The following is a 25737-nucleotide window of genomic DNA, read 5'->3' on the forward strand; positions in this document are numbered from 1 at the left end:
ATGGTATCAGGGACATGTCCTTAAAATATTTTATTTTAAAATATAAGCTGGATAAATGATATTTACACATTTGAATTTCAACATTGGTAGTTGAAATTTCAAATTCTGTGAAAACGCACACATCTATCAAATCAGAATACTGATGTCAGATTCAGATTGACTGCCTTTTGCTTTGGTTTTGCATGAAGTACATCACAGCCTCTGTTGATGTGTGTTATATAATCAAGAGTAATATGTCATGTAGGTAGCTGATGCCTATTCTAAGATGGATGTTTCCTTTATGCATTCATTTAGCTATTCCCCTCCCCGCTTTCTGTGTGTGTGTGTGTTTCTGTGTGTATATGTCTACACACATACACATATATCCACACACATACATATATGTATATACACATATACACACATGAAAAAAATATGTAGGTCCACCCTCAATTTATATAATTTTAGAATTACATGCATATACATCTTGGGTGTTGGCTACATAATACAATTAAATGCAAATTCCAGTTATACAGAACATCCTTTCTAATAAAGAGGGAATATGCTAATTGACCATAACTTCATCACAAAGATGGCTGCACCCATAGCTGAGGCCAAGTTCCCATAAGGATCCTTAATGAGCAATCAGCAGGGACCTGAGGCTACACACTCCCCCGCCCCCGTGGGGCTTGACAGGGGACCTCAGGCTGAGTCCCCCATCCGGCAGGGCTTGACAGGGGACCTCGGGCTGCACCCCAGCCCCAGCGCCAGGCCAGGGGACCTGAGGCCACGCCCTCCCCCAGCAGGGCTTGACAGGGGAACTCATGGTGTGCTTCCCATCCTGACGCTGGGCTAGGGGACCTCAGGCTGCTCCCCCCGCCCCAGCGCCAGGCCAGGTGACCTCAGGCTGCACTCCCCACCAGGTGGGGCTTGACAGGGGACTTCAGGTTGTGCTCCCCCACCCCAGAACCAGGCCAGGGGACCTCAGACCGCACCTCCCACTCGGTGGGGCTTGACAAGGGACCTCAGGCCACACCCCTTGCCCTAGCACCAGAGCAGGGGACCTGAGGGTGTGCCCCCCTGCCTGGCTGGGCTTGACAGGGGATCTCAGGCCATGCCCCCCACCCAGCATGGCTTGACAGGGGACCTCAAGGTGCACCCCCAGTGCTGGTCAGAGGAACTCAGGCCACACCCCCGCCCAGTGGGGCTTGACGGGGGACCTGAGGCTGCGCCCCCCTGCCAGTGGGGCTTCACAGGGGACCTGAGGCTGCGCCCCCCCCCCCCGCCTGGTGGTGCTTGACAGAGGACCTCAAGGCACACCCCCACCCTGGTCTGGGCTGGGGGACCTCAGGCCATGCCCCCATCCTGGCACCGGGCCAGGGGACCTGAGGCTATGACCCCTGCCTGGCAGGGCTTGACAAGGGTGGGACTGGCCGGGTCTGGATCTAGCCCAATGTGCGGGGGCCGGCCGGGTCTGGGTCTCATGCGATTTTGAGGTGCATGTGGGTGGGCGGGGACTTGACTCTGGGTCCTATGGTGAGCCCCAGACTCTAACAGGAGGAAGGTTTTCATATACATTTTACTAATTTTCTTTCATCTCTGACACTTCTATTATAGAGAAAGGGCAAATGGCAATATTAAATTATTTCCTCTAATCTTCTTTTAATGTGCATGAATTTCGTGCACTGGGTCACTAGTAATTTATATTTGTAGTGGCTGTAGAAGTTAAAGTGAAATGGAATCACTTATTCTCGTTCAGCAGATGGTTGCTCAGTATGTGCCGAGTGTAGGAACACAGAGGCCTCATTCCCATGTGTGGGTATAAAGGCTACTTTCCTCCCAGTGCCTTTCTGAAGACTTTCTCCATAATTTTGTTTGTCTCAAATAAAATAGAGCTATGAAACTAAAACATGATTTAGAGGTCTTAATTGTTCCAGCTAAGATTGGAAGGACACTGAAGGCGAGGAACCAAGATGGCAGTGTAGGTAAATGTGGTACTCGCATCCTCCCACAAGCACATCAAAACTACAACTAAAATACAGAACAACCATCATTCAGAACTGCCTGAAATCTACCTTAATGGAAGTCCCATAACTACTGAATTAAAGAAGAAACCTCACTGAGAATGGTAGGGGGGTGGGAAGGCACAGAACATGTTAGTCTGACACCCACTGTGGCATGTTTTCAGTTGGGAGGGTTATCTTCTGTGAGGTGGTCTTCTGTGTGGAGCCAGGGGTCTCAGACCCACACCAGATCCCCAGCCCCGGGTCCAGAGCTAAGAAGAGACATCCCAGTAACTTAGGGCTGTGAAAACCAGCTGGGATTGTGGCTGAGTGTCACTGAGGCTGCCAGAGACCCAGGCAGTTCCTCTTAAAGGGCCAGCACATGGACTTACTTGGACTCACTTTCTCTGAGCTCCAGCTTAAAAGGATCCAGGGACATATGGGGAGGAACTAAATTGTCTGGGCATTGGGGCAAGAACACCAGGACAGCCCCACCCAATTTGCAGCTGAACCCAACCTGTTTTCAATGTCTTTTCCTTATGAATGGCCTATCCTGGCTCAGGCTTCAGACTTTCCTAAAATCTCTCAAACAAGTAGCAGCTGCACTCAGCATTCCCCATACCTCTGGATAAGTGGACCCGGGCCCTACGCTACAGCAGCCAGCCTTGGTTCACAGTTTGGGGCACCTCTGAGCCCAACACAATTAATGGCCATCTGCAGATTGCTTTGTACCTTGTGCCTGGTGGCCCCAGGTAGGACATAAGCAGGTGCTAACTTTGTGCTGCCCAGGAGGCCCCAGAGCCAGTGCACCCAGTGAATTGCTTCAGAACATGCCAGATTACAACTCTACCACATTCACCAGCAACAACCCAAAGGGAAGACTTGGTGAGCACCAAAGCCCCACTGAAAGAAGTTCTCCATAGGGGTGTCTCCTGCACAGCAGCTCTTCCACTGTAGTCGCAGATGGTCTGCATCAGCCAATTGGCTTGGAGGTCATTTCCTCCCAGTGATGCCAACAGCAATCAAGGCTCAACTACAACAAGGCAGTGCACACAGCTCACACAGGGGCACACCTAGAGTGCCCAGCTCAGGTGACTTGGGAGGCTGAGCCACTGGGCCCTACAGAATACCTACTACACAAGGCCACTCTACCAATTTCAGAGGACATAGCAGCTCTACCTAATACTGGTACATAGAAATGAACACAGGGAAACAACCAAAATGCAGAGATAAAGAAATGTGTTACAAATTAAAGATCAGAAGAAATCTCCAGAAAAAGAACTAAATGAAATGAAAGCAAACAAATTATTAAATATGGAATTCAAAACAATGGTTATAAGGATGCTGGAGGAACTTAATAAGAGCTTCAAGGGACTTAGTGAAAATTTCAAGGATCTTAGTGAGAAAATCAAAGACATGAAAAAGGAACCATCAGAAATGAAGGATATGCTAACTGAAATGAAAAATAATTTACAGAGAATTAACAGTAGAGTAGAGAACAATGAGAATCAAACTAGTGATTTGGAATATGAGGAAGCAAAAAACACCCTATTGGAAGAGAAAGAAAGAAAAAATAATCCAAAAATATGAAGATAGTATAAGAAGACTCTGGGACAACTTCAAGCATACCAACATTCGCATCATGGGTGTGCCAGAGGAGAAGAGAGGGAGCAAGATTTTGAAAAAATTTTAAAGAAATAATGACAGAAAACTTGCCCGAGGTGGTGAAAGAAATAGACTTACAAGTCCAGAAAGAACAGAGAGTCCCAAATTAGATGAGTCCAAAGAGGCCCACACCAAAATACATCATAATTAAAATGCCAAAGGTTATAGACAAAGAGAGAATCATAAAAGCAACAAGAGAAAAGCAGCTAGTTACCTACAAGGAGGGCTCATATAACTGTCAGCTGATTTCTCAACAGAAACTTTGCAGGCCAGAAGGGATTGGCAAGAAGTATTCAAAGTGATGAAAAGCAAGGACCTACAACCAAGATTACTCAGCAAAGCTATGATTTAGAATTGAAGGTTAGATAAAGACCTTCCCAGACAAGAAAAAACTAAAGGAGTTCATCATCACTAAACCAGTGTTACATGAAGTGTTGAAAGGTCTTCTTTAAGAAAAAAAAAAGATAAAAATTATGAGCAATAAAATGGTAATAAATACATATCTATAAATAATTGCATCCAAAAGTCAAAGTAAATGAACAAGGAATCTAACAAACAAAATAAACTAATGAATAAAATAGAACCAGAGGCATGGAAACATGGAACAGACTGACAAATCTCAAAGGAAAGGAGGGGTGGGGGGTTGGAAGGAGATTGACCAAATAACTTATATGCATATATGCATTACCAATGGACACAGACAAAAGGGTGGTGAAGGGCTGGTGCAGGGCTGGATACAGGTGGAGGAGGGAAATGGGGAGGGAAAGGGGTGGACATAATATTTTCAAAAATAAAGATTAAATAAATAAATAAGTTTTTTTAAAAAGAGGTTTGTAGGATGCTTCAGTCTCTTCCCACAGTGCCTGTGATTATTGGCTGACTTAGGAACTTCCAGGGAGAAAAAGAAAGCTCGTGCCCTGGACTTTGTCATGAACATAATTCTTACTTGGCTTTGCTGACTTACTCTGGCACCATTCTTCAACTTCTTTTCATATTTTGACATGTCTCAAAATATCCACATTTCCTAATGAAAAGTCATTGGTGAAGGAAGACTCTCATTTGCATGGTGGTAGAAATCTGTTTCTTGGTTGTAATAGAAGAAGTAAATGGGAAGAAAGACAGTTGTAGGGAATGTAAAGAGGAAAGGAAGAGACCTAAGAGCAGAAATGGAATTTGAGGTTTTAGGTTGAATAGTTAGGGGCGATGAGAGACCTAGGAAGGCATTATCCATGCAATTGCAACAAGAAAAATTCAAACAAACAGAAAATCAATGGATTTTCTTGGACACAGCAGAGGACTGAGGTCATAGGGCAAACTGCCAGGCTCAAATCTGGGGACAGACGAATGCTGATAGGCTTATCCCAGACTTGTGGACCTGGACAGAAGCCACTGGAACCATGGGCAAGTTAAAGACCATAGAAATGGTCTGGGCAACTGTGGAGGCTGCAGACAAGTGATATGGGCAACTCCTGAGGGGAACAGTCTCAGAGGACTTCCCTATATTTTCATGGCTTTTTTCTCCTGAGGAACTGAGCAAGGTCCTCTCAGGCTTCTGGAAGCAGAGAGGAGGAGTAATCTGTGTGGAATATGTCATTCCTGGAAGGGGACATTTCTTCTATTGCCCCTTTGGTCTTCCTGTGTCACCTGGGGTCAGGGTGAGCTAGGAATCCCTGTGAAGTTCACAGCCCAGGGACACAGGGGCACTAGAAGACTGAGACTTAATCATGAGATCTTAGAACTCTTCTGCTTCTCCACCCACACCTTCCCACCAAGCCAAAGCACTCCAGTATAGTCATATATAGATATAATAAAGATAATATAATATCTATAATAATAAAAGCATAATATGCTAATTAGACTGGACAGCCGAACGATCTTCCAGACATCATTCCAGATGTCCTTCCAGAGGAAGCCACCATGGTGGGAGCCAAGGAAGAGGCGGTTAGGGGTGATCAGGCAGGCATGTAGAGTGGTTAGGGGTGATCAGGCAGGCACGCGAGCAGTTAGGGGCAATCAGGCAGGCAGGCAGAGTGGTTAGGGACAATCAGGCAGGCAGGGAGGTGAGCAGTTAGGAGCCAGTGGTCCTGGATTGCAAAAGGGATGTCTGACTGCTGGTGTAGGCCCAATCCCACAGGTCCTGAGGCATACCCCACCCCATGCATGAGTTTCATGCACCAGGCCTCTAGTAATATAATGTAACTAGAGGCCCGGTGCACGATGGGGTCCCTTGGCCTGGCCTGCACCAATCCAGGACCCCTTGGATAGCCAATTTCAGCCTGATCCCCTCAGGCCCGATCCCGACTAGAGGGAGCCCGATCCTGTGCATTGAGCATCTGTCCCCTGGTGGTCAGTGCATGTCATAGTTACCGGTCGACCCATCCTTCAGTAGTTCAGTCATTTAGGCTTTTATTTATACAGATACAATATATAATATAATATAATATAATATAATATAATATAATATAATATAATATACTAGAGGCCTGGTGCACAAAATTCGTGCACTCAGAGGGTCCCTGAGCCCGGCGTGTGCCCTCTCACAGTCTGGGAGCCTTTGGGGGATGTCCGGCTGCCATGGAGGAGGGAGTGGCTCCCGCCACCGCCGCTGCACTTGCCAGCTGTGAGCCCAGCTTCTGGCTGAGCGGTGCTCCCCCTGTGGGAGTGCACTGACCCCCAGGGGGCAGCTCCTATGTTGAGAATATGCCCCCTGGGGGTCAGTGCGCATCATAGCAACCAGTTGTTCCACTGTCGGGTTGAAACTGGCTCTCTGACATCCCCTGAGGGGTCCCAGATTACAAGAGGGCACAGGCCAGGCTGAGGGACCCCAACAGTGCACGATTGGAGCTGGGGAGGGACACAAGAGGTTGGCCAGCAGGGGAGGGACTGGAGGAGGGCTCCAGGGCTTGTCAGGCACATCTTGCTCAGTCCTGATCTGGTGGAACCCAGCAGCAAGCTAACCTACCACTCGACCATCTGCCCCCTGTTGGTCAGTGCATGTCATAGTGAGCAGTTGAGCAGCATTAGTGTATCATTAGCATATTATGCTTGTATTGGTTGAATGGCCAACTGCACAACCGGACACTTACCATATTAGGCTTTTATTATATAGGATTCTCTCTCATATACATACATATGTAGAGTGGGTGACAAAAGTAGTTTTACAGTTGTGAGCACATAAAATAGAGTTTATTCTTATGTTTTTACTAATTAATTATTGTTTTACTTTGCATACAAACAGCTGTAAATGTACTTTCTCCCACTTTATATAGTAGCTGAAAGGGCTTCAAGACACAGACTTAGGCATAAAGGGAAAATTATATGATGCTCTGTGGAAAGCTGAAATTGCTATTTTCAGACAAAGCAGATGCCAGAACAAGGAAAATCATCCGGGTAAACAGACACTGCTTAATGACAAAGGGGTCATCTTTGTAAGGAGACATAGGATCCTAATCTTGTTTTTACCTGAGAACAGAGCATCAAAATATGTGGCACAAAAACGGACAGAACCCAAAGGAGAAAGAGGTGAACTCCCTGTTACAGTTGAGTCTTCAAAACCCTCCTCCAAGAATGGAGAGATCAAGCAGAGAAACAGTAAAGATAAAGTTGACCTGAGTAGACGTGGCCATATCATCTAACTTGATTTAATTAGCGTTTGAAAAATACCACATAAGTAATAGCAGGATACACCTTCTTCTCAAGCTCACGTATAACATTCTCTACAATAGATCACATTCTGGGTCCACAGGGGACAGGAACAAAGCGTAGAAAGAAAAAATGTAAGAGGAAGAAATTTGCCTGGAAATTATATAAGCAGGAAGAAAAATATAGTTGGGAGACAAGAGAAGAAAGAAGAAAGCCAGGAGAAGAGAAAAATAAGTAATAATAGCAGCTACCCCATACTGTACTAGCAAATCCTGTAAATCTACAGGTTCTTGGAGCTGAGCTCATTGTATAAAGTATCTCAATCCTCACACTCTCTGACCTGGGTTGCCATCATCATTTGTAGATGAAGAAACTGAGACTCAAAAGAAGTTTGATCATTTGTAGGTAAGAGGACCAAGATGCAAAGCTAAAGACCCTACTTCATCAAAGATTCAACTTTGTTGATTCTGCAAATATGGGGCTGAGGCTACCTGCTATGAGGCTGGGCTGGATGGCTGAACTCTAGAATGGATGCATCCATCATTAAGCATTGTGGTGTGGCCAGTGCCTGGTAATGAAGTCCCACTTTTCCAGGTGGTTCCCTAATAGTCACAAGCCTCCCTGACCCTAGCCGACACTCTTGGCTCTCAGGTTTTCCCCCGCTCTGCTGGAAATTTTGTTTTCCTCTGCACATTAACTTAGTGCTTCAGGGACCCTGCAATCAAGTGGTCCACATCCATCATGTCCTACTCTTTAAAGCAGTGAAAAGGCTTTTATAATAAGATTGGTGGCTTTGCAAATAAAAGTTGTGAGTTTCAATTATTCTTTAGTAATGGGTCCAAGATTGGGGTAGAAGCTAGATAGAGGAGATGGTTAAAATAAGAAAGCCTTTTTCCCTCTAAATTGTGACATCATATCCCTCAAATCAAAACCATACATTGCACGATTCTTAAGGGCAAAGACCATAGCATTCATCTTTGTTTCCTCCAAGTTGGGATTTTGTAAATAGTTGTTTTAATAAAGTTTTGGTGAATTATAATCCTTCATAATCATTTAAAATAGCAATATATGCCTCAAGTTTTAGGAAAGATCATAAATATATTGCCTACAAAATGAAATACTTTTATATAAAGCCATGCAGCACATTTTTCATACAACACATGAATAATCTAACTGTATTGTATCATAAATTTATCCCAAATGTAACAAGTTAGCTATAAAGGGCATTTTCATGTTCTTGTTCCTTTAAATTTAGGAGAGTTTGTTAGAATGTTTTAGATGAACTTGAATTCTGGAAAAGGGCCGTTCTTGGGACCGTGAGTAATGTTTTCTTTTGATCACAATCAATGTCCCTTAACAAACAAAAAATTATTCCATTTCTTGGCCTAGAGCTGAGCTCTTTTAAAAAATAAGTCTTCCCCCCCACCACCACCACTAAAAATGTAGTTTGAAATTAAAATTTTCAAATAAACCAGTTGGGGAAGATCATGGACTGCTTGTGTGATTTCACCAACTAAATTCCTGGGTCTCACTAGCAAAGGAAGTTTCTCTGTACCCTGATGTCCATCCTTCATCATCAAACAAGTGTTTTGTGGGTTAAATGTTAAGTATGCCCTCTGATAGGTGAGTGCTGCGGGTGAGTCTGAGCAGCGATTGTTCTGGTGATCACAGGGTTGGGAATGCTGGGTTCAGGGATGCGAATGCCACGATAGCAGTTAGTGATCATCTGCTTAAATATTTTCTGAATCCCTTGTGTTATACAGTTGGATCATGTAATAGAGTTAATAGTGTAGTTGAACCCACAGAACGGTGTGCTGCAGTGAATTTTGAAGTGTGCACGTGTGTGGGTTTGCAATAGTGTGTGGATTGTGAATAATGTTATTCTATGTAGCAAGCAAGTATTTTAGTGAATTAAAAGGTATCTCTATTGTCTACCATTTTTCATATGAGTAGGTTTGTGGTTTGAACTATTCAATTAAGTCAACCAGTTGTTTTTCCGTTTAATCAATCAAGTATTATATCATATGTATTTAATTTTCCTCCCTCCCTCTCTCCCTCCCTTCCTCCCTCCCTCCCTTCCTTCCTTGACTGTGGATGACATTATTCATAGTTAACATTTCAAACAAGAAGCACTTTGAGTGCTGGCATAGTTTAGAGCTCTTTGCGAGTGACCTTTCCAACCACTCCATGACTCAGTTTCTTTGTTTAGCACCAACCTCACTGAGTTCCTTTGAGGAATGCCTGAAACATGTAAACTTCTCAACATATTGAGAACAAACTCAGTGGAATTTCATTTCATGAATTATATTCCTTTTGGAATCTCCCAAATCCCTGTTTATAATTTTTCCAGTAAAAAAAATAGTTTTTTGGTAAACATTTTATTTTTAAAATTCCATTTTTGGTGACTGGCACTGCTCTTGTTTTTACATTAATTAGTATTCATATTCTAGAGCCATTGATGCTTGTCTAGGTCTTGCTTCCTTCCCACTGCACCGGTGAGTGTAGGTGACATTCTGCACTTTTCTCATCTGGGGAATGGCTTGTGGCCACTTTACATCCGACTGGATGCTGCATCTGTCCATCGTTGTCTCTACCAGGTGTCTCCTGCGTTACCCGGAGGCACATACTTTCACCAGGAACAGTCATACATGCAGGGTTCTTTCTGCTCTTTGCTCAGCCTGGACTCCCTGTGCTGCCCAGACTCTGAAGCTTGGATCAGGCTGTGTACACGTCCCCCATGCCCAGCCCTGGAGTGGCCGTTCCCACTGCAGAGTGAGGATGCTGCACTTGTGGGAGGGTGTGCACTCTCTGCATGTTCCCTGTGTCCACAATCTGTGGGACTTTCAGGGAGGGCCCCACCTCCACTTTTCCCCTGTTATGAGGATGGAGGACCACACAACTCACTCTGACACAGCTTGCGTTACTTCATTATCATCCACAGAGTGTGTTCTTTCGGCCACCAGATGATCCTCCCATGTTACATTCTTGCTGTCCTAGTCACTCTTGCTCACTGAATTCTAGATTTCCCCTTTCCTTGGTGAACTCAGCCATCACCCTGGATTCCCACAGCTCTGCTGTGACTGCAGGTCCCTCTTCCTGACTGACACCCTCTCCTGAACCCGGAGCTGCCTGATGCCCTCAGCGCCTCTGGCGTCTGACATTCCTTCCTGCCAGCTGCGGTGGCCAGGCCAGGGCTGGGAGAGGGAAAGCCCTCCTTCAAAGCAACAGTCTCAGATCCAAATGGTGACCACTGTGTATCTCCACCCTCTTGACAACTGACAATGGAGAAATTTGAACCTGAATTTGAGCCTCCTGCCTAGTCTTCTTCATCAACCCACCTCTGACCCTGAACTAGAGCAAACATCACTTGTTTCAGTTCTACCTCAATGGCTCGCCTCCGCCTCCCAAAGTTTCATTGTGCCAGCACCATTCCATGTGGGCGGCAGGTCATTTCTGTCTGTGTCTCTTGGGGAAAACCCTAAGGATGACATGTCTGTCCTTTATTTATTTAAAAACAATAGCAGTTAACACTGGCTATAAACTTTAAGATTTATTTCACATTAGTGATTTTATATATGATTGTGTACATTACAGTGCCATACACATTTACATAAATGTAGTGCCTGGAATTCATTGAAAATGGTGTTTATAATCGTTATCCTTAATATACTGTTTTAGATGACGTGTCTCTTAAGGTCTGTGTGGAACTCTGTGGACCGAGCCCTTCTGCTGTGTCTGCTCCGGCCACTGTCCTGCATGGCCTGCTTGCTACTTTCCCAGGAGGTACAATTAGAGGACTTTCTCTTTCCACTTAGCCCATTGCCTGCCTTTTCCTAATTGAAATAACCTGTACAATGGACAAAACGTCAAACACTTTATTTCTTTAGTTGGTGCCTTAAACATTTAGATGTCTGTTATTTAAAACTAGAGAGGCCCGGTGCACGAAATTCATGCTTGGGGGGGTGTCCCTCAGCCCAGCCTGCACCCTTTCCAATCTGGGACCCCTCAAGGGATGTCCGACTGCCCGTGTAGGCCTGATCCTAGATCAGGCCTACATGGGCAGTCGGACATCCCTCTCACAATCCAGGACTGCTGGCTCCCAACTGCTTGCCTGCTTGCCTTCCTGATTGCCCCTAATTGCTTCTGCCTGCCAGCCTGATCACCCCCAACCACTCCCCTGACAGCCTGGTCACCCCTAACTGCCCTCCCCTGCAGGCCTGGGTCCCCCCCAACTGCCCTTCCCTGCAGGCCTGGTCGCCCCCAACTTCCCTCCTCTGCCGGCCTGGTCACCCCTAACTGCCCTCCCTGCTGGCCTGATCGCCCACAACTGCCCTCCCTTGCAGACCTGGTCCATCCCAACTGCCCTTCCCTGCTGGCCATCTTGTCGCAGCCATCTTGTGTTCACCTGGGGCAGCCATCTTTGACCACATGGGGGCAGCCATCTTGTGCTTTGGAGTGATGGTCAATTTGCATATTACTCTTTTATTAGATAGGGTAATATAATAGCAAGGAAATGTTTAAATTAATACACCAGCCCAATAGGTAAATATATTCATATTTCTGGAACAACATATTTAAAAATCAAAACATTGGCAATAAGTATATGAATTATAAAATATATTAAGTTTATTTTCATATAGTTGAGGTAAAAATGTAATCATGTCTGGCAGACACTGAAATGAGAGTGATTTAAAAAACATTTTTGTTTTTTCTCACATAAAAATCTGTGTCTTTTCCATTTAGGGGTACGGCCCACAATTTGTCACTTCTGTGCTAATTCCATTCGCCAGAACTTATATGGAAGGGAGGCTTTAAACATAGTCATTTTTCTAGGCAGCCATGAGCTTGACTGAAAATAGTCTGTAACTGAGGACCAAAGAGGTCCTGGATGCTGGGTGGCAACTGGCATTCCCTCCCTCCTATGTTAATAAGATTTCTCAAGTCATATAAAAAAAATCTTGGTTGAACTCCCACCATATGCCAGACCCTGGGGATTTAACAGTGGATGGAATATAAGCTTTACCATGAAGACTGTATGTGGTGGTTGGGATGTGGGGGTGGGGCCCAGGGGGATGATGCTGGGTACACTTAGGAACTGGGCCATCATAGCCCAGCTTGAGGGGGATGTGGGAGCATGAGAAACACTGCAGAGGAGGCTGGGCGTTAGTAAATGAATTTTAATGTGATTAGAGCTTTCCAGGTGAAGAATGGGCTGAGACATTAGAGGTAGTAAAGGTAGCAGGATATGCCGCCTCAAAATATGCCACTTTGGTACCTTAGTCATTTTGAGCTGTAGACACTTGAACAGCAGTTGCAGGGACAGGCTTTCCCTGAGCTCCCACTCTGTGCATAGACAGACCCTCCCAGGGAACCACTGGTCAGCAGCCCCTCCCGGAAGTTTCATCTCCCAGGCAAGACGCACCCTTGTCCAGGATAAAAGACTAGAGGACCAGGTAGCCCAGACAAACTTTGTCACAAACTCTCTGCCCTCATATCTGTTCTTCTGAAGGCCCATTCATCTTTCCTGAAATTACTTCCTGTCCCCAAAAGGTCTATACACCCCTCCACCTTCCCTACTAAGGTGGTATTGAATCCAGATTCTAAGGCAGCTCAGGGGTTATTCACTGTTGTCTGAGTACCTCCCATGTGTCTGTGAGGTTCATGTGTTAATAAACCTGTTTATTTTTCTCTTGTGAATCTGTCTTTTGTTACAGGAGTCTCAGCCAAGAACCCAGAAGGGTAGAGGGTTTTTTTTCCTGTCAAGAATTCAAAAATAATTTTCCTCTCCTACTGTAATGAGATATTTCATGAAATAAGCTTTGTCATGAAATGGTATAATGCAGAGAACAGCCATAGCCAGTTTTGCTCAGTGGTTAGAGTATCGGCCTGAAGACTGAAGGGTCCTGGGTTTGATTCTGGTTAAGGGCACATGTCTCAGTTGCAGGTTCTATCCCTAGTCCTGATTGGGGCACATATGGGAGACAACCAATCCATCTTGTCTCTCTCACATCGATGTTTCTCTCACTCCTTCCCTCTCTCTCTCTTTCTCTCACTCCACCTCCCTTACACTCTCTCTAAAAATTAATGGAAAATGTCCTTGGGTGAGGATTAACAACAACAACAAGATCCAGAACTGAGTTGGGCTGGTCTGGAGAGCTCATGGGGGAATGTGGAGTGAGGTGAGCCTACAGAGGTATCTTGTGTTGGGATGTGAAGGGCCTTATATCTTTGAATTCCATCCCATAGATCAGGAGCCCACAAACTAGGGCCCCTGAGCCAAATCCTACCAGCCACCTGCTTTTGTGAAGTGTTACTGGAAAACAGTGACACCGCATGTTTACCTTAAATGTCTGTGGCCACCTTCCTGGGACAATGGCAGAGGGGCGTGGTGTGACAGATACAGTAAGGTCCACAAAACCTAGAGCACGTTCTCTCTGGCCTTTCACAGAAAAAGGTGGCCATCCCCCAGAGGCCCAGGATGATTTCTCTTTGGAGGTTTTAAAGCCTTAGAAACATGCATGGGGGTTCTTTTAGGAGAATGTGGACTGACCACTCACTTATTCTTTGCATAACTTGATAAAATAGTTTTGCTTTGTTTTTGTTCTGCTGTGAATAGAGACTATGCTTGGGGATTAAACTATGAAAGAATCATGAGAGCAAGCACTATAAATACTTTGGTTTACGCCCTCTAGGGAAGCCATTCAAGGGACTACAATGCTTGCCAAAAGGTGCCAGGAGTTTACTTAGGAATCAAAACTTTTACACTGAAGAAATGGATGAGCTCTGGTTGCTATTTTAATTAAAATGTGAGTCTGTTTTTCTCAGAGCTTTCACAGTGATATTAATGTGGGGCTGTGTCTTCAGTCACACCAACACAATGGCAGCTGTTGGAACAAAGCAACACTGGACCATGGTAAATCCTGAGGAAGGCAGAGAACATTTGCCTTAGTTAGCTCAACATCCTAGGCCTGGAGACGTGTCAGATTCAGGAACGACTTCTTTCAAAGCCAAGTCACAGCAGGTTGTGTTAACCCTGAAGCTTTGTAAGAGCTCTTCATGAAGTTGTCATATGCCATTAGAGCACAATGAGCATCATTCATTAAGTCTCCACTAACCTGGCAAATACTCTACTTCACATAATTGCTGTCAAATGCTTTACCTTTGTCCTCTGTGAGCTTACTTTCCCGTGTTACCAACCACCACTTTGGATGTGAGGTCTGTAGGTACAAGTCTCGCCTGGCCAGCGTGTACTGGACAACCTTCAGCTATGAACTCTGGCACTGAGGTTCCCCTCACATATTCTCCTTTTACCGTAAGGTTTCATGGTTTAGTGTTACCTGTGTAAATTTTTTTTTTCTATACCATCATCCATATATATAAAAAGCCAGGGGCCATCACGACCGAAACAACCAGATGGACGCCCAAACAGGCTGCGTGGGGCAACCAGGCCGGCAGCGGGTTTAGTGAGGGACGACCAAATGACTGAAGAGCAGGCTGCGTAGGGCGACCAGGCTGGCAGGGGGGTTAGTGAGGGATGACCAAACAACTGAAAAGCAGACTGCGTGGGGCAACCAGGTCAGCAGAGGGGGACAGTGAGTGACGACCAAACAACTGAACAGCAGGTTGTGTGGGGCAACCAGGCTAGTAGGAGGGTGGGCAGTGAATGACGACCAAACGACTGAACAGCAGGTTGCGTGGGGCAACCAGGCTGGCAGGGGGGGCAGTGAGGGGCGACCAGGCCAGCAGGCAGAGGCAGTTAGGAGCCAGGGATCCAGGATTGTGAGAGGAATGTCTGACTGCTGGTTTAGGCCCAATCCCAGGGATTGGGCCTAAACTGGCAGTCGGACATCCCCCGAGGGTTCCCAATTGGAGAGGGTGCAGACTGGGCTGAGGGGACTCCCCATGGGCACGAATTTCGTGCACTGGGCCTCTAGTCTATATATATAAAAGCCTAAGCAACTGAACGACCGAACGACTGGTCAACCGGTAGTTATGACACTCACTGACCACCAGGGGGCAGGTGCTCAATGCAGGAGCTACCCCCTGATGGTCAGTGTGTTCCCACAGCCAACCTCCTGCTGCTGGCCAACCTCCCGCGACTCCTTCCCCCGGCTGGCTGGCCAACCTCCTGTGGCCCTTGCCCTGTCCAGCCATCCCCAATGGCCCCGATCAGGCCAGTGGCCAACCTGCCATGTTCCCCCCCCCCCCGGCTGGCCAACCTCCTGTGGCCCCTCCCCCTGGCCAACCTCTTGTGGCTCTGATTGGCCCCAATCACTGGCCAGGCCAAGGGACCCCACCTGTGCACGAATTCAAGCACCGGGCCACTAGTCCTATACAATAAGAGGCTAATATGAAAATTGTCCCTATGGGAGTTTGAACAAGCAAGAGTTCAACCACTCGCTATGATGTGTGCTGACCATCAGGGGCGGTGCGGAATGAAGGAAGGCCCCAGCTGGCAGCCGGCAGCTGGGGGCAGGAAGACCCCAGTTGGCAGCCAGAAGGATGGCCCTGGCTGGCAGCCAGAAGGCCCTGATCGGTCCTAATCACTGGCCAGGCCTAGGGGCCCTACCTATGCACAAATTTTGTGCACTGGGCCTCTAGTTGTAAATAAAATTATATCCTCCTTGGGTTGTTTTATTGTAAATAATGCTGCTATGAACATAGGGGTGCATGCATTCTTTCTGATTGGTGTTTTGGAATTCTTAGGATATATTCCCAGAAGTGGGATTGCTGGATCAAACAGCAGTTTCAGTAAAACAAAAACAAATGCCACATATTTTCTATCACTGTGCCCTGTTATTCATGAAGCAGATTCTGATAAACCTCCCATATTCCTCACAATATTTTGATTTTCCATCAGCCCTTGGATTTTAAAAGACAGCCATTCTGTAGAACTCCTTTAGTGCTGGGGAGTGGTGGTGTGGACTAATCTGTTGTATGTAGATGCAGCCTCAGGTCTCTCTGTTTTCAGTAGATCTCTGCTTAATTGGAAAACATATTGGATGAATCTGCTTAAGACTTATTCTTAAAGCTTTTTCATAATTAAGACTCATAAAAATCAATATTTTCATACAAATTAAGTAAAAATGTGGATATTCAATTCACAGTGTTGATACACATGGTTAACAAATATGTGAAGAGGTTCATCACCTCATTGGAATAAAGAAAAACACACACGCATATTGAGAGCATAAGGAATGCTGGCATCCACACTTGTCTGGCTGTAAAGGAGATGAAAACGAGTTAGCGCCAGCAGTAGCCCGAGTGTCCATGAAGCCAGAAGCTCACTAAGTTGCTCTGTACCAGAGAAGAGTGTTGAATCTTTCTGGAAGAGACTTTGGCTGTGTAGCTTGTACTCTTTCTGGAAGAGACTTTGGCTGTGTAGCTTGTACTCTTTCTGGAAGAGACTTCGGCTGTGTACACCACAGTTTACGTGTTATGCAATTTGCATAGCCATTTTAGTAATTACATAAGAACTGATGCTCAGGAAACAGTAGAAAAAGGGATAGAGATGCATGCATAAGACTGCTCATCACAGCATTGTGGGTACCGGGAATAAACTAGAAACCACCAAACAATCATTGGCAGGGAGTTGGCAAAATTCTCTATGGTGCATTTATGAAATGAATATCATTTTACTGCTTTAAAAGACTAGTAAAATTAAACAGTTTCTTTCTTTTCCAATACTCTTCCCTGTGCTTCTGTCAACAACATTGTCCTCTAAGGCCTGTGGATGTTGCCTCTCCTTAAGGGTTCATCCTCCTCTAACTAGAAGATAAATTCTGGATTTTAGAAAGTTCTACACAAGCCTCACTTCCTTTCTCATACTCTTTCCTTGAATCATAATTGTATCAAAGGGCACGTGATGACTCAGTCCTGAGGCATGAATTCAACCTAATGAGTAGTAACAAACATTTTAAACATTTATTGAAATGATATAGCCTGGCCAAAGATACCAACAGGGTGGTGCGTTTGAAGAATTTCAAGAAGTTCTTTAAAACACAACCATTATGTTAATTTGGACAAGTTCAAGGATTTGTACAAATGGTGAGAAAGGCCATGGAGGGGATTGTATGTGGTGCAAAATGAATATTTACTCTTGAAAATAATGAAGATGTACTGATATTTTAGGCTGACTGTTATTCAGGAATTAATACACTGACTGTCTTTATAACCATAAGAACAGTGTATATCTGTTCCATTTCCTGGGAATATAAATAAGACATTCCACCACGTCCTGATGACTAGGGTGAGATCCTCCATCCTGGTGACTAGGGTGACATCCTCCATCCTGGTGACTAAGGTGGGATCCTCCATCCTGATAACTAGGGTGAGATCCTTCGTCCTGATGACTAAGGTGAGATCCTCCATCCTGATAACGAGGGTGAGATCCTCCATCCTGGTGACTAGGGTGGGATCCTCCATCCTGATAACTAGGGTGAGATCCTCCATCCTGGTGACTAAGGTGAGCTCCTCCATCCTGGTGACTAAGGTGAGATCCTCCATCCTGGTAACTAGGGTGAGATCCTTCGTCCTGATGACTAAGGTGAGATCCTCCATCCTGGTGACTAAGGTGAGATCCTCCATCCTGATGATTAGGGTGAGATCCTCCATCCTGATAACTAGGGTGAGATCCTCCATCCTGGTGACTAGGGTGAGATCCTCCATCCTGATAACTAGGGTGAGATCCTCCATCCTGGTGACTAGGGTGAGATCCTTCGTCCTGATGAGTAAGGTGAGATCCTTCATCCTGATGACTAAGGTGAGATCCTTCATCCTGATGACTAAGGTGAAATCCTCCATCTGATGATTAGGGTGAGATCCTTCATCCTGATGACTAGGGTGAGATCCTCCATCCTGGTGACTAGGGTGAGATCCTCCATCCTAGTGACTAAGGTGAGATCCTCCATCCTGATGACTATGGTGAGATCCTCCATCCTGATGACTAGGGTGACATCCTCCATCCTGATGACTAGGGTGAGATCCTCCATCCTAGTGACTAAGGTGAGATCCTCCATCCTGATGACTATGGTGAGATCCTCCATCCTGATGACTAGGGTGACATCCTCCATCCTGATGACTAGGGTGAGATCCTCCATCCTGATGACTAGGGTGACATCCTCCATCCTGATGACTAGGGTGAGATCCTCCATCCTGATGACTAGGGTGACATCCTCCATCCTGATGACTAGGGTGAGATCTCCATCCTGGTGACTAAGGTGAAATCCTCCATCTGATGATTAGGGTGAGATCCTTCATCCTGATGACTAGGGTGAGATCCTCCATCCTGGTGACTAGGGTGAGATCCTCCATCCTAGTGACTAAGGTGAGATCCTCCATCCTGATGACTATGGTGAGATCTATCACATCCTGGTGACTAGGGTGAGATCCTCCATCCTGGGGACTAGGGTGAGATCTATCACATCCTGGTGACTGGGGTGAGATCCTCCATCTTGGGGACTAGGGTGAGATCCTCCATCCTGATGACTAGGGTGAGATCCTCCATCCTGATGACTAGGGTGACATCCTCCATCTTGATGACTAGGGTGAGATCCTCCATCCTGATGACTAGGGTGAGATCCTCCATCCTGATGACTAGGGTGAGATCCTCCATCTTGGTGACTATGGTGAGATCCTCCATCTTGATGATTAGGGTGAGATCCTCCATCCTGATGATTAGGGTGAGATCCTCCATCCTGGTGACTAAGGTGAAATCCTCCATCCTGGTGACTAAGGTGAGATCCTCCATCCCGATACTATGGTGAGATTTATCACATCCTGGTGACTAGGGTGAGATCCTCCATCTGATGATTAGGGTGAGATCCTTCATCCTGATGACTAGGGTGAGATCCTCCATCCTGGTGACTAAGGTGAAATCCTCCATCCTGGCGACTAAGGTGAGATCCTCCATCCCGATGACTATGGTGAGATCTATCACATCCTAGTGACTAGGGTGAGATCCTCCATCTGATGATTAGGGTGAGATCCTTCATCCTGATGACTAGGGTGAGATCCTCCATATTTTTGACTAAGGTGAGATCCTCCATCCTGGGGACTAGGGTGAGATCTTCCATCCTGATGATTAGGGTGAGATCCTCCATCCTGATGACTAGAGTGAGATCCTCCATCCTAGTGACTAAGGTGAGATCCTCCATCCCAATGACTATGGTGAGATCCTCCATCCTGGTGACTAGGATGAGATCCACACCCAGATTCACCGAACATCTCTGCAGGGACTGATCTAATATCAACAATTCATTGAGACCTGTTCAAGGAGCCAATTGCCGTAATATTCATCACTGTTTTCTCAGGGTTGTTGCATTTATAACAGCTCTCTTTGTTCTTTACTATTAGTTCAGTAGCCCAGAGCATGTGTGTCTGAGCCACCAAAAGAAATCTCATCTTGTCCCATACATCTATGGTATGTGAAACTCTAACACCACAGCAGCACGGTTTTATGGAAATCTGCTTATCATTTGGATGCAATAACAATGCTACCTTTAGAAGTAGTAGCTACATTGGGCTGGTTCTAGGACACTGTGACCTTGGACAGCACATCTTTCTGAGGCCATCTGCAGAAATCCCTTAAGTGCTTGGTGTTCATGACACTACCTGGAGTTGTGATCACTATGCACATAGCTGGAGCCCATTGCAGGGCTGAAGGAAGGCTTTCTGAATAAGAAAAGCTTATTCAGAAAGTTCTGAAAAGCCTATGCAAATTACTTTTCTACCAAAATATTTGTTATGGGGTAAATTTAGGTATGACTAAATTTAGTGCAGAAGCAGAGTTGGTCAGTTCATCATTGTCTTATTTTCCTATATCAATGACAATGTTTGAACAAACTCTAAAATATATTTCACATGTCCTGACTTACAAAGCATACTATCCTGTAATCTAACACATGGCTTCCATCTTCTCTTGATGATTCAGAGTCTCCGTTGTAATTTTACAAGTCATGCTAATTTGTAAATAAATAGAAAGCATTGTAGTAAATAGGTATTATGTAAATCATATAAAATTACATGTTTATGTCATGAAGTTGTCAGTATAGTTGAGGCTATTTAACTCTGCATTGAGCCACCCCACCTCCAGCATTTGGGATTCTGGAATCAACTTTTTATAGGTTCTCTGCCTTCCATGCCTCATGGGATTTAACATTCTCTTAGTGCTGCAGGCAGTGTGGCTTTTTCAAACAATGACTTTCCTTGTGAAGAAAAGATGACTTTTGTGTGTAAAACAGAAGGCCATTTTGTTAAAATGTCAGCTTGGGGTGTCATCTCATTTTTTTTTTTACTTACAGGTCTGATTGCCTGTCACATACCTTTTATTTCTCCTTCTTTTAAGTATCTTCAGAGTCTGGTTCTCAAGAAAATACAGAAGGCTCCCGGGAGGGAAGAGCAGCAGCTTGAGAAAGAGAATGAAAGTCTTTTCTGAGTCTGGGTCAGGGCCATCATTTTATATGCATGTACAGTCCCATTGAAAGGCGAAGACAGGACAAAGGGGAAGAAGACACACAGGAGCATGAGAAATGGAAATAAAAGGATTATATGAGGTTTGATGCTATAAAAATCAAAGAAAAAGTAAATAACCGAACAATAATGAAGGAACAGTCTGATAAAGTGCAGTCTTACTCTGTATTTAGTGATCATTGGTAATAATATGTTAGGTTTTAGCATGAGTGCCTGAGCCACCAAGCGAAATCTCATCTTGTCCCATACAGCTATGGTATGTGAAACTCTGAAACCACAGCAGCACGGTTTTATGGAAATCTGCTTATCATTTGGATGCAATAACAATGCTACCTTTAGAAGCAGGAGCTACGTTGGGCTGGTTCTAGGACACTGTGACCTTGGACAGCACATCTTTCTGAGGCCATCTGCAGGAATCCCATAAGTGCTTGGTGTTCATGACACTACCTGAGGTTTTGATCAATATGCACATAGCTGGAGCCCATTGCAGGGAAATTTTAAGAATTTCCCCTTAAAATGTCTCCAAGTTTATTATTTCTAATTTCCTCTCTGTATCCCTGTTACTGCTGGCTGCTGGCTGCCTTCCTGGTGACCTTTAGAAGGAGGACCTGGAGCTCAGAGGCTCTGCGGGAAGTTTGCACAGATCGGGCTGCCAAGACGGTCCCCGGAGGCCATCCCTGGACGCTGAGAAGAGCGGAGGAGAGGAGGGTGACTGGAAGCCAAGCTGAGATCCAGAGTGAGCCAGACAATTAACCTCACAGAAGGTCCCTGGGTGATTTCCCTGAAAATACATCGGCGGTCCTGTTCTTCCAAGCCACGTAGGCAGACTGAACCGTCCTGAGCTAAGGAACAAAATTTCCAGGAGGGGGAGGCAGTCAGAAATGCTCATAGATTTCAGAGGGGCACCCAGAGCTGCCCAGACCCCACTTACCTCCGGGTAACTATGTTACTTAAAAATTGTGTTAAGAACATTCAACATGAGATGCACCCTTTCAATCAACTATGAGCATATAACACGTTATTATTGATGCTGGGAGCGATGTCTGACAGGGGACTTTACATCTTACTCATGGTTACTGATTTAACCCCCCATTTTCCCCTTCCCCCTGAATTCACACATCAAACAACCCAGTCGTGGCCTTGCTTTTGTGTGCTGATGTTGGACACAACTTCATTGGTTCAGTTGTGCGATCAATCTTCCGTGAACATCCGTGAGATAGCATGTGAAAGTGCCAGGTTGTGGGTGCCCTTCAAAGTGGTCCCCCTGTAAATGCATGCCCTATGTCAGGCACAATGAACACTACATAGAATACATCCGGCTTGGCATGATTTTAAAAACATTTCTATTGGAGTGAAACATACATGCAGAAAGTGCACAAACCAATGCATTTTTAAGGGTGAGGCACGGCTAAATTTTACACAATAGGACATCTATCTCCATGTAACCAGCACTGCGATCAGAAAATGGAACACAGATGTGCCTCCTTTTATTTCATGTCACTTTATTGCACTTCATGGATGTGGCATTTTTTTACAAATTGAAGGCAAGACCCTCCACCAGCAAACTATTCAGACCTGAACTTCAATGCGATATTTTCTGTGGTGGTCTGGAGTCAAACCACAATATTTCCAAAGTAAACCTGTGTACTAGTGCCTCGACCCCCCTGGGGCTCCCTTTGCATCACCACCCACCCCTCAAGATAGTCACTACCTTCACCTTTAATATCATAGATATGTTCCCATTTCTCTCCGGTTTTTCTCACTCAACATCGTATCTGTGGTCATGCATCTTGTTGAGTGGACATGTTAGTGCTTTCGTGCTTATTATTGCACAGTAATCACACAGCTTTTTTCTCTTCTGTGGATGGACCTGTGGGCTATAATAATGAGAGATGCTATTTTAAAAAGATAAATTAAAAGCAAAGTCTATCTTTAGAAAGTGCTCGGTCTAATAAGGAAAATGATACCTACGTATTAGAAATAGCTAAAATGGAAAAATACTAGAAGGGACTCAGAGAGTATTCTGACCTTGGAATGAGCACTGATTGCCCACCCCTTTTCCTAATTATTCCACAAGGATTGTCCTTATCTTTCTTATCTGGCTGGGTCAACAGAAATCGTGTCCTTAATACAGGTGAGTTGGTCCAAAAGGCTTGCTGACCCCCTTATTTCCAGAAACAGTTCTGACATGCTCCAGCCTCATTTTCTAGAATGAACCAGACAGCTTGTGAGGGAGCTGGTGGCTGTGGCAGCTGTTTGGAAAGAGTTGTGTGGTTGTGGTTTCATAGTTTCAGATATAGGTAGTCTACAGTAAACATCTCAATAGCAATTTTTTTTTATTTTATTTTAGAATTTGACCAGAGAAGCTAGCTCTAAGGAGTCTATATTTTATCTTTTTAAAAAATAGATTTTAGCGTCTTTGTGTCCCCATATTAAATATTTTAAATCCTTTGTGTGTTGTGTCATCAGGAGAACTATTGGCAGGTGGCGGGTGAGTTCCTCCCCCTCCCTCTGTCCCACTAGTGGGCGGCTGGGGAGCTCTTCGGTATCGGGGGAGGGGAGTGGTTTCCTGATTGTGCTTGGTTCCTGGCCTGCTGCAGACACTTGCATTATGACAGGACGTCTGCCTCTAAACCCATGCCTTTGCACAGATCCCTGGATACGTATGGGAAGTCTGACTTACGGTCTGCACTTTTGCAGCATTAATTGTCTCTGGAATGGCTGTTGGTACAACGGGGCATTGAGATTTTGAGAAAGAAAAATTTTAGGTCATTCTTCGAGAGGTAAAGGCATTAATCAAGTTTTCTAAATAGAAAGATTCTTTTCGATGTATGTTTAAATAAGCCGGTGTTGATGAATGGGACCGTTCCTGTGAAAGCTCCTATAGTGCTTCCATTCTGGACACCAGTGTCATTGATCATGCAACCATTAGCCCCTGTGTACCTCCTACTGTCCTCTAATTAACAGTGTGGTCCGTGTTAAATGTGGGCTTCTCACCCAGCATTTTAGCTGGAGGTAGCTGTCCTCCAACCTGGCTGAATTGTGGAATTGGAGAGTTCATCTCTTTCTATTCAAAGAACTTGTACAAACCTGAACACATAATCTCTCTGTCGCTCCATGCCGATGTCTCCGGCACCTGGAACAAGTCATCTGGCCCCAGCACCCTCCTTTTGGTCCAGGGAACAGCATCGGCCCTGATGCTTTTCAAAGCAAAGCTGGTTTCTTATAGAGAGGCTTCTTTTTCCTCTGAAGCTGAGCAGACAGGTCCATTAAATTTCCTCAAATATGTGGGGGCTCTTATCTCAATGTGCTCCCAAAACTCCAAGAGGCAACACAAGCCTTCTGAGTGTCTCACTGGATCCCCTCTCTCCCGACTGGAGGTGAGGGGCCCCCGGCCTCTGCACGTCGTCCTACGGAGAGAGTGAATTATTATTTGACATCTTCCTTTCTACTTTGTAACCTGTACCCTAGAGAGGAGCGTTGGTCTGAGTGTCCGAAACGTTTCACTTTGCAATGTCCTCTGCTTTGGGGCTTCAGTGAAATCCAAGACAGAGAGAGGCCCGTGGAGCACCCAGTATGAGGATTCATTCTTCCAAAGCAATTAACTTAACCTTTGTAGCCCTGTTCTTCTAGCGAGAAAGACAGACGTGAGGTTTAATTTCTAATGGGAAAGCCTGGTACACTGGCAAGAAGACTGAGAGGGATGATGGATCAGAAGAGTCTGGCATGCAGCGTATGTTACATGCAATGAGAGGGCACAGCCTCTGGGAAGCTGCTGTATTTGCTCACAGGCTCTCCATCCGAGTGACATCTCTGCCTGGACCACAGACCTTCTCCCATCCTCAGTTCCAGGGATGGCTAGACTTCTGAGTAGCTCACTGATTGTAACATATGGACACGACCACTGAATGCTGTTCACTCGGGTGGCCGCTGTGTCCACTGGACCTAGGTGGTGGTTCACCTCGATGCAGAACTGCTGCATCCACGTTATATCCACAGACACAGCCAGGCTCCTCCATGCCCATTTCCTGCTTTGTTCTTTCTTTGGCATTTCTCACTTTTTTCTTTACTTATAGCCTGACATTAAAGACCAAATCCTTTTGCTGCAGAGGAAAATATGCATGAATTTGATGGAAGAATAGATATAACATTTTATTTCATCCAGGGAAGAACCTCATCCTACTTTCTAATGCTTTGGGGACAGGATAGGATATTTTAGAACTATAAAAGGCTGAGTGTTTATAGATACCTTTTTAGAGTGGATGGGCAATCATTTAAAAATAAGACAAGACAAATCTGTAATTAGGACATTTTCATGTTTCTTTAGATGACAGATTCTAAGGAAACAATTATTTCTCTTTCAAGTTTTCAACAGCTTCTGCCAACAGTTTAAATAAGAGCCAGAATGTAACCACACTGATGGGGAAAACAGTGAGGACCACCCATTAGGATCCCAGGACTGAGCCACACCTGTGAGCCACACCTGTGAAGCCCGCACCTGGACACAGGTGAAGGTCTCATCCCCTCTGCAGAGTCCAACCAGACAGGAGTTAGAGCACCACTATGCATATGATGGATTAAGTCTGAAACTTAACCTACATGTGGGTTGTTTGCTTGCTTATTTGTTTATATTTGTGGATAATTTTGTGTGTGTGTGTGTGTGTGTGTGTGTGTGTGCGCGCGCACCTGTATGTGTGTGTGGTTGTTTTAGTTTGATCAATAATTATTTATTAATATAATAATAAATATTTATTATTTTCTGGAGTTTATTTTTCCCCATAACCATTTATCCAATCTATTCCCCTTTCTACCTCCACCCCCTCAATCCCCACAGCCACCACACTGTTGTCCGTGTCCATGAGTTCTCTCTCTTTTTCTTCCTTTTTTGCTCATTTCCTTCACACATCCCCCAACACTGTCACCCCGCCAGAGCCATCTGCCTGCTCATTATCTGTAAGTCTGTTTCTATTTTGCGTGG

General features: G+C 45.2%; 1 protein-coding gene across 7 annotated transcripts in view; it reads left to right on the top strand.

Annotated features, from left to right (window-relative positions):
* Positions 1 to 25737, top strand: part of RALYL (RALY RNA binding protein like) — a 573551-nt gene that overhangs the window by 101192 nt on the left and 446622 nt on the right. Inside the window, exon 1 of one of the 7 annotated variants that reach the window (XM_080647104.1) lies at positions 21417 to 21495. The exons of the other annotated variants lie outside the window; for them this stretch is intronic. The gene's annotated coding sequence lies outside the window, so the exon portion shown is untranslated. Of the gene's footprint in view, positions 1 to 21416; positions 21496 to 25737 lie in introns of those variants that run through there. 7 annotated transcript variants of the gene reach the window in all.

The sequence above is a fragment of the Plecotus auritus genome (assembly GCF_963455305.1).
Source record: "Plecotus auritus genome assembly, chromosome: 11".
NCBI lineage: Eukaryota > Metazoa > Chordata > Mammalia > Chiroptera > Vespertilionidae > Plecotus > Plecotus auritus.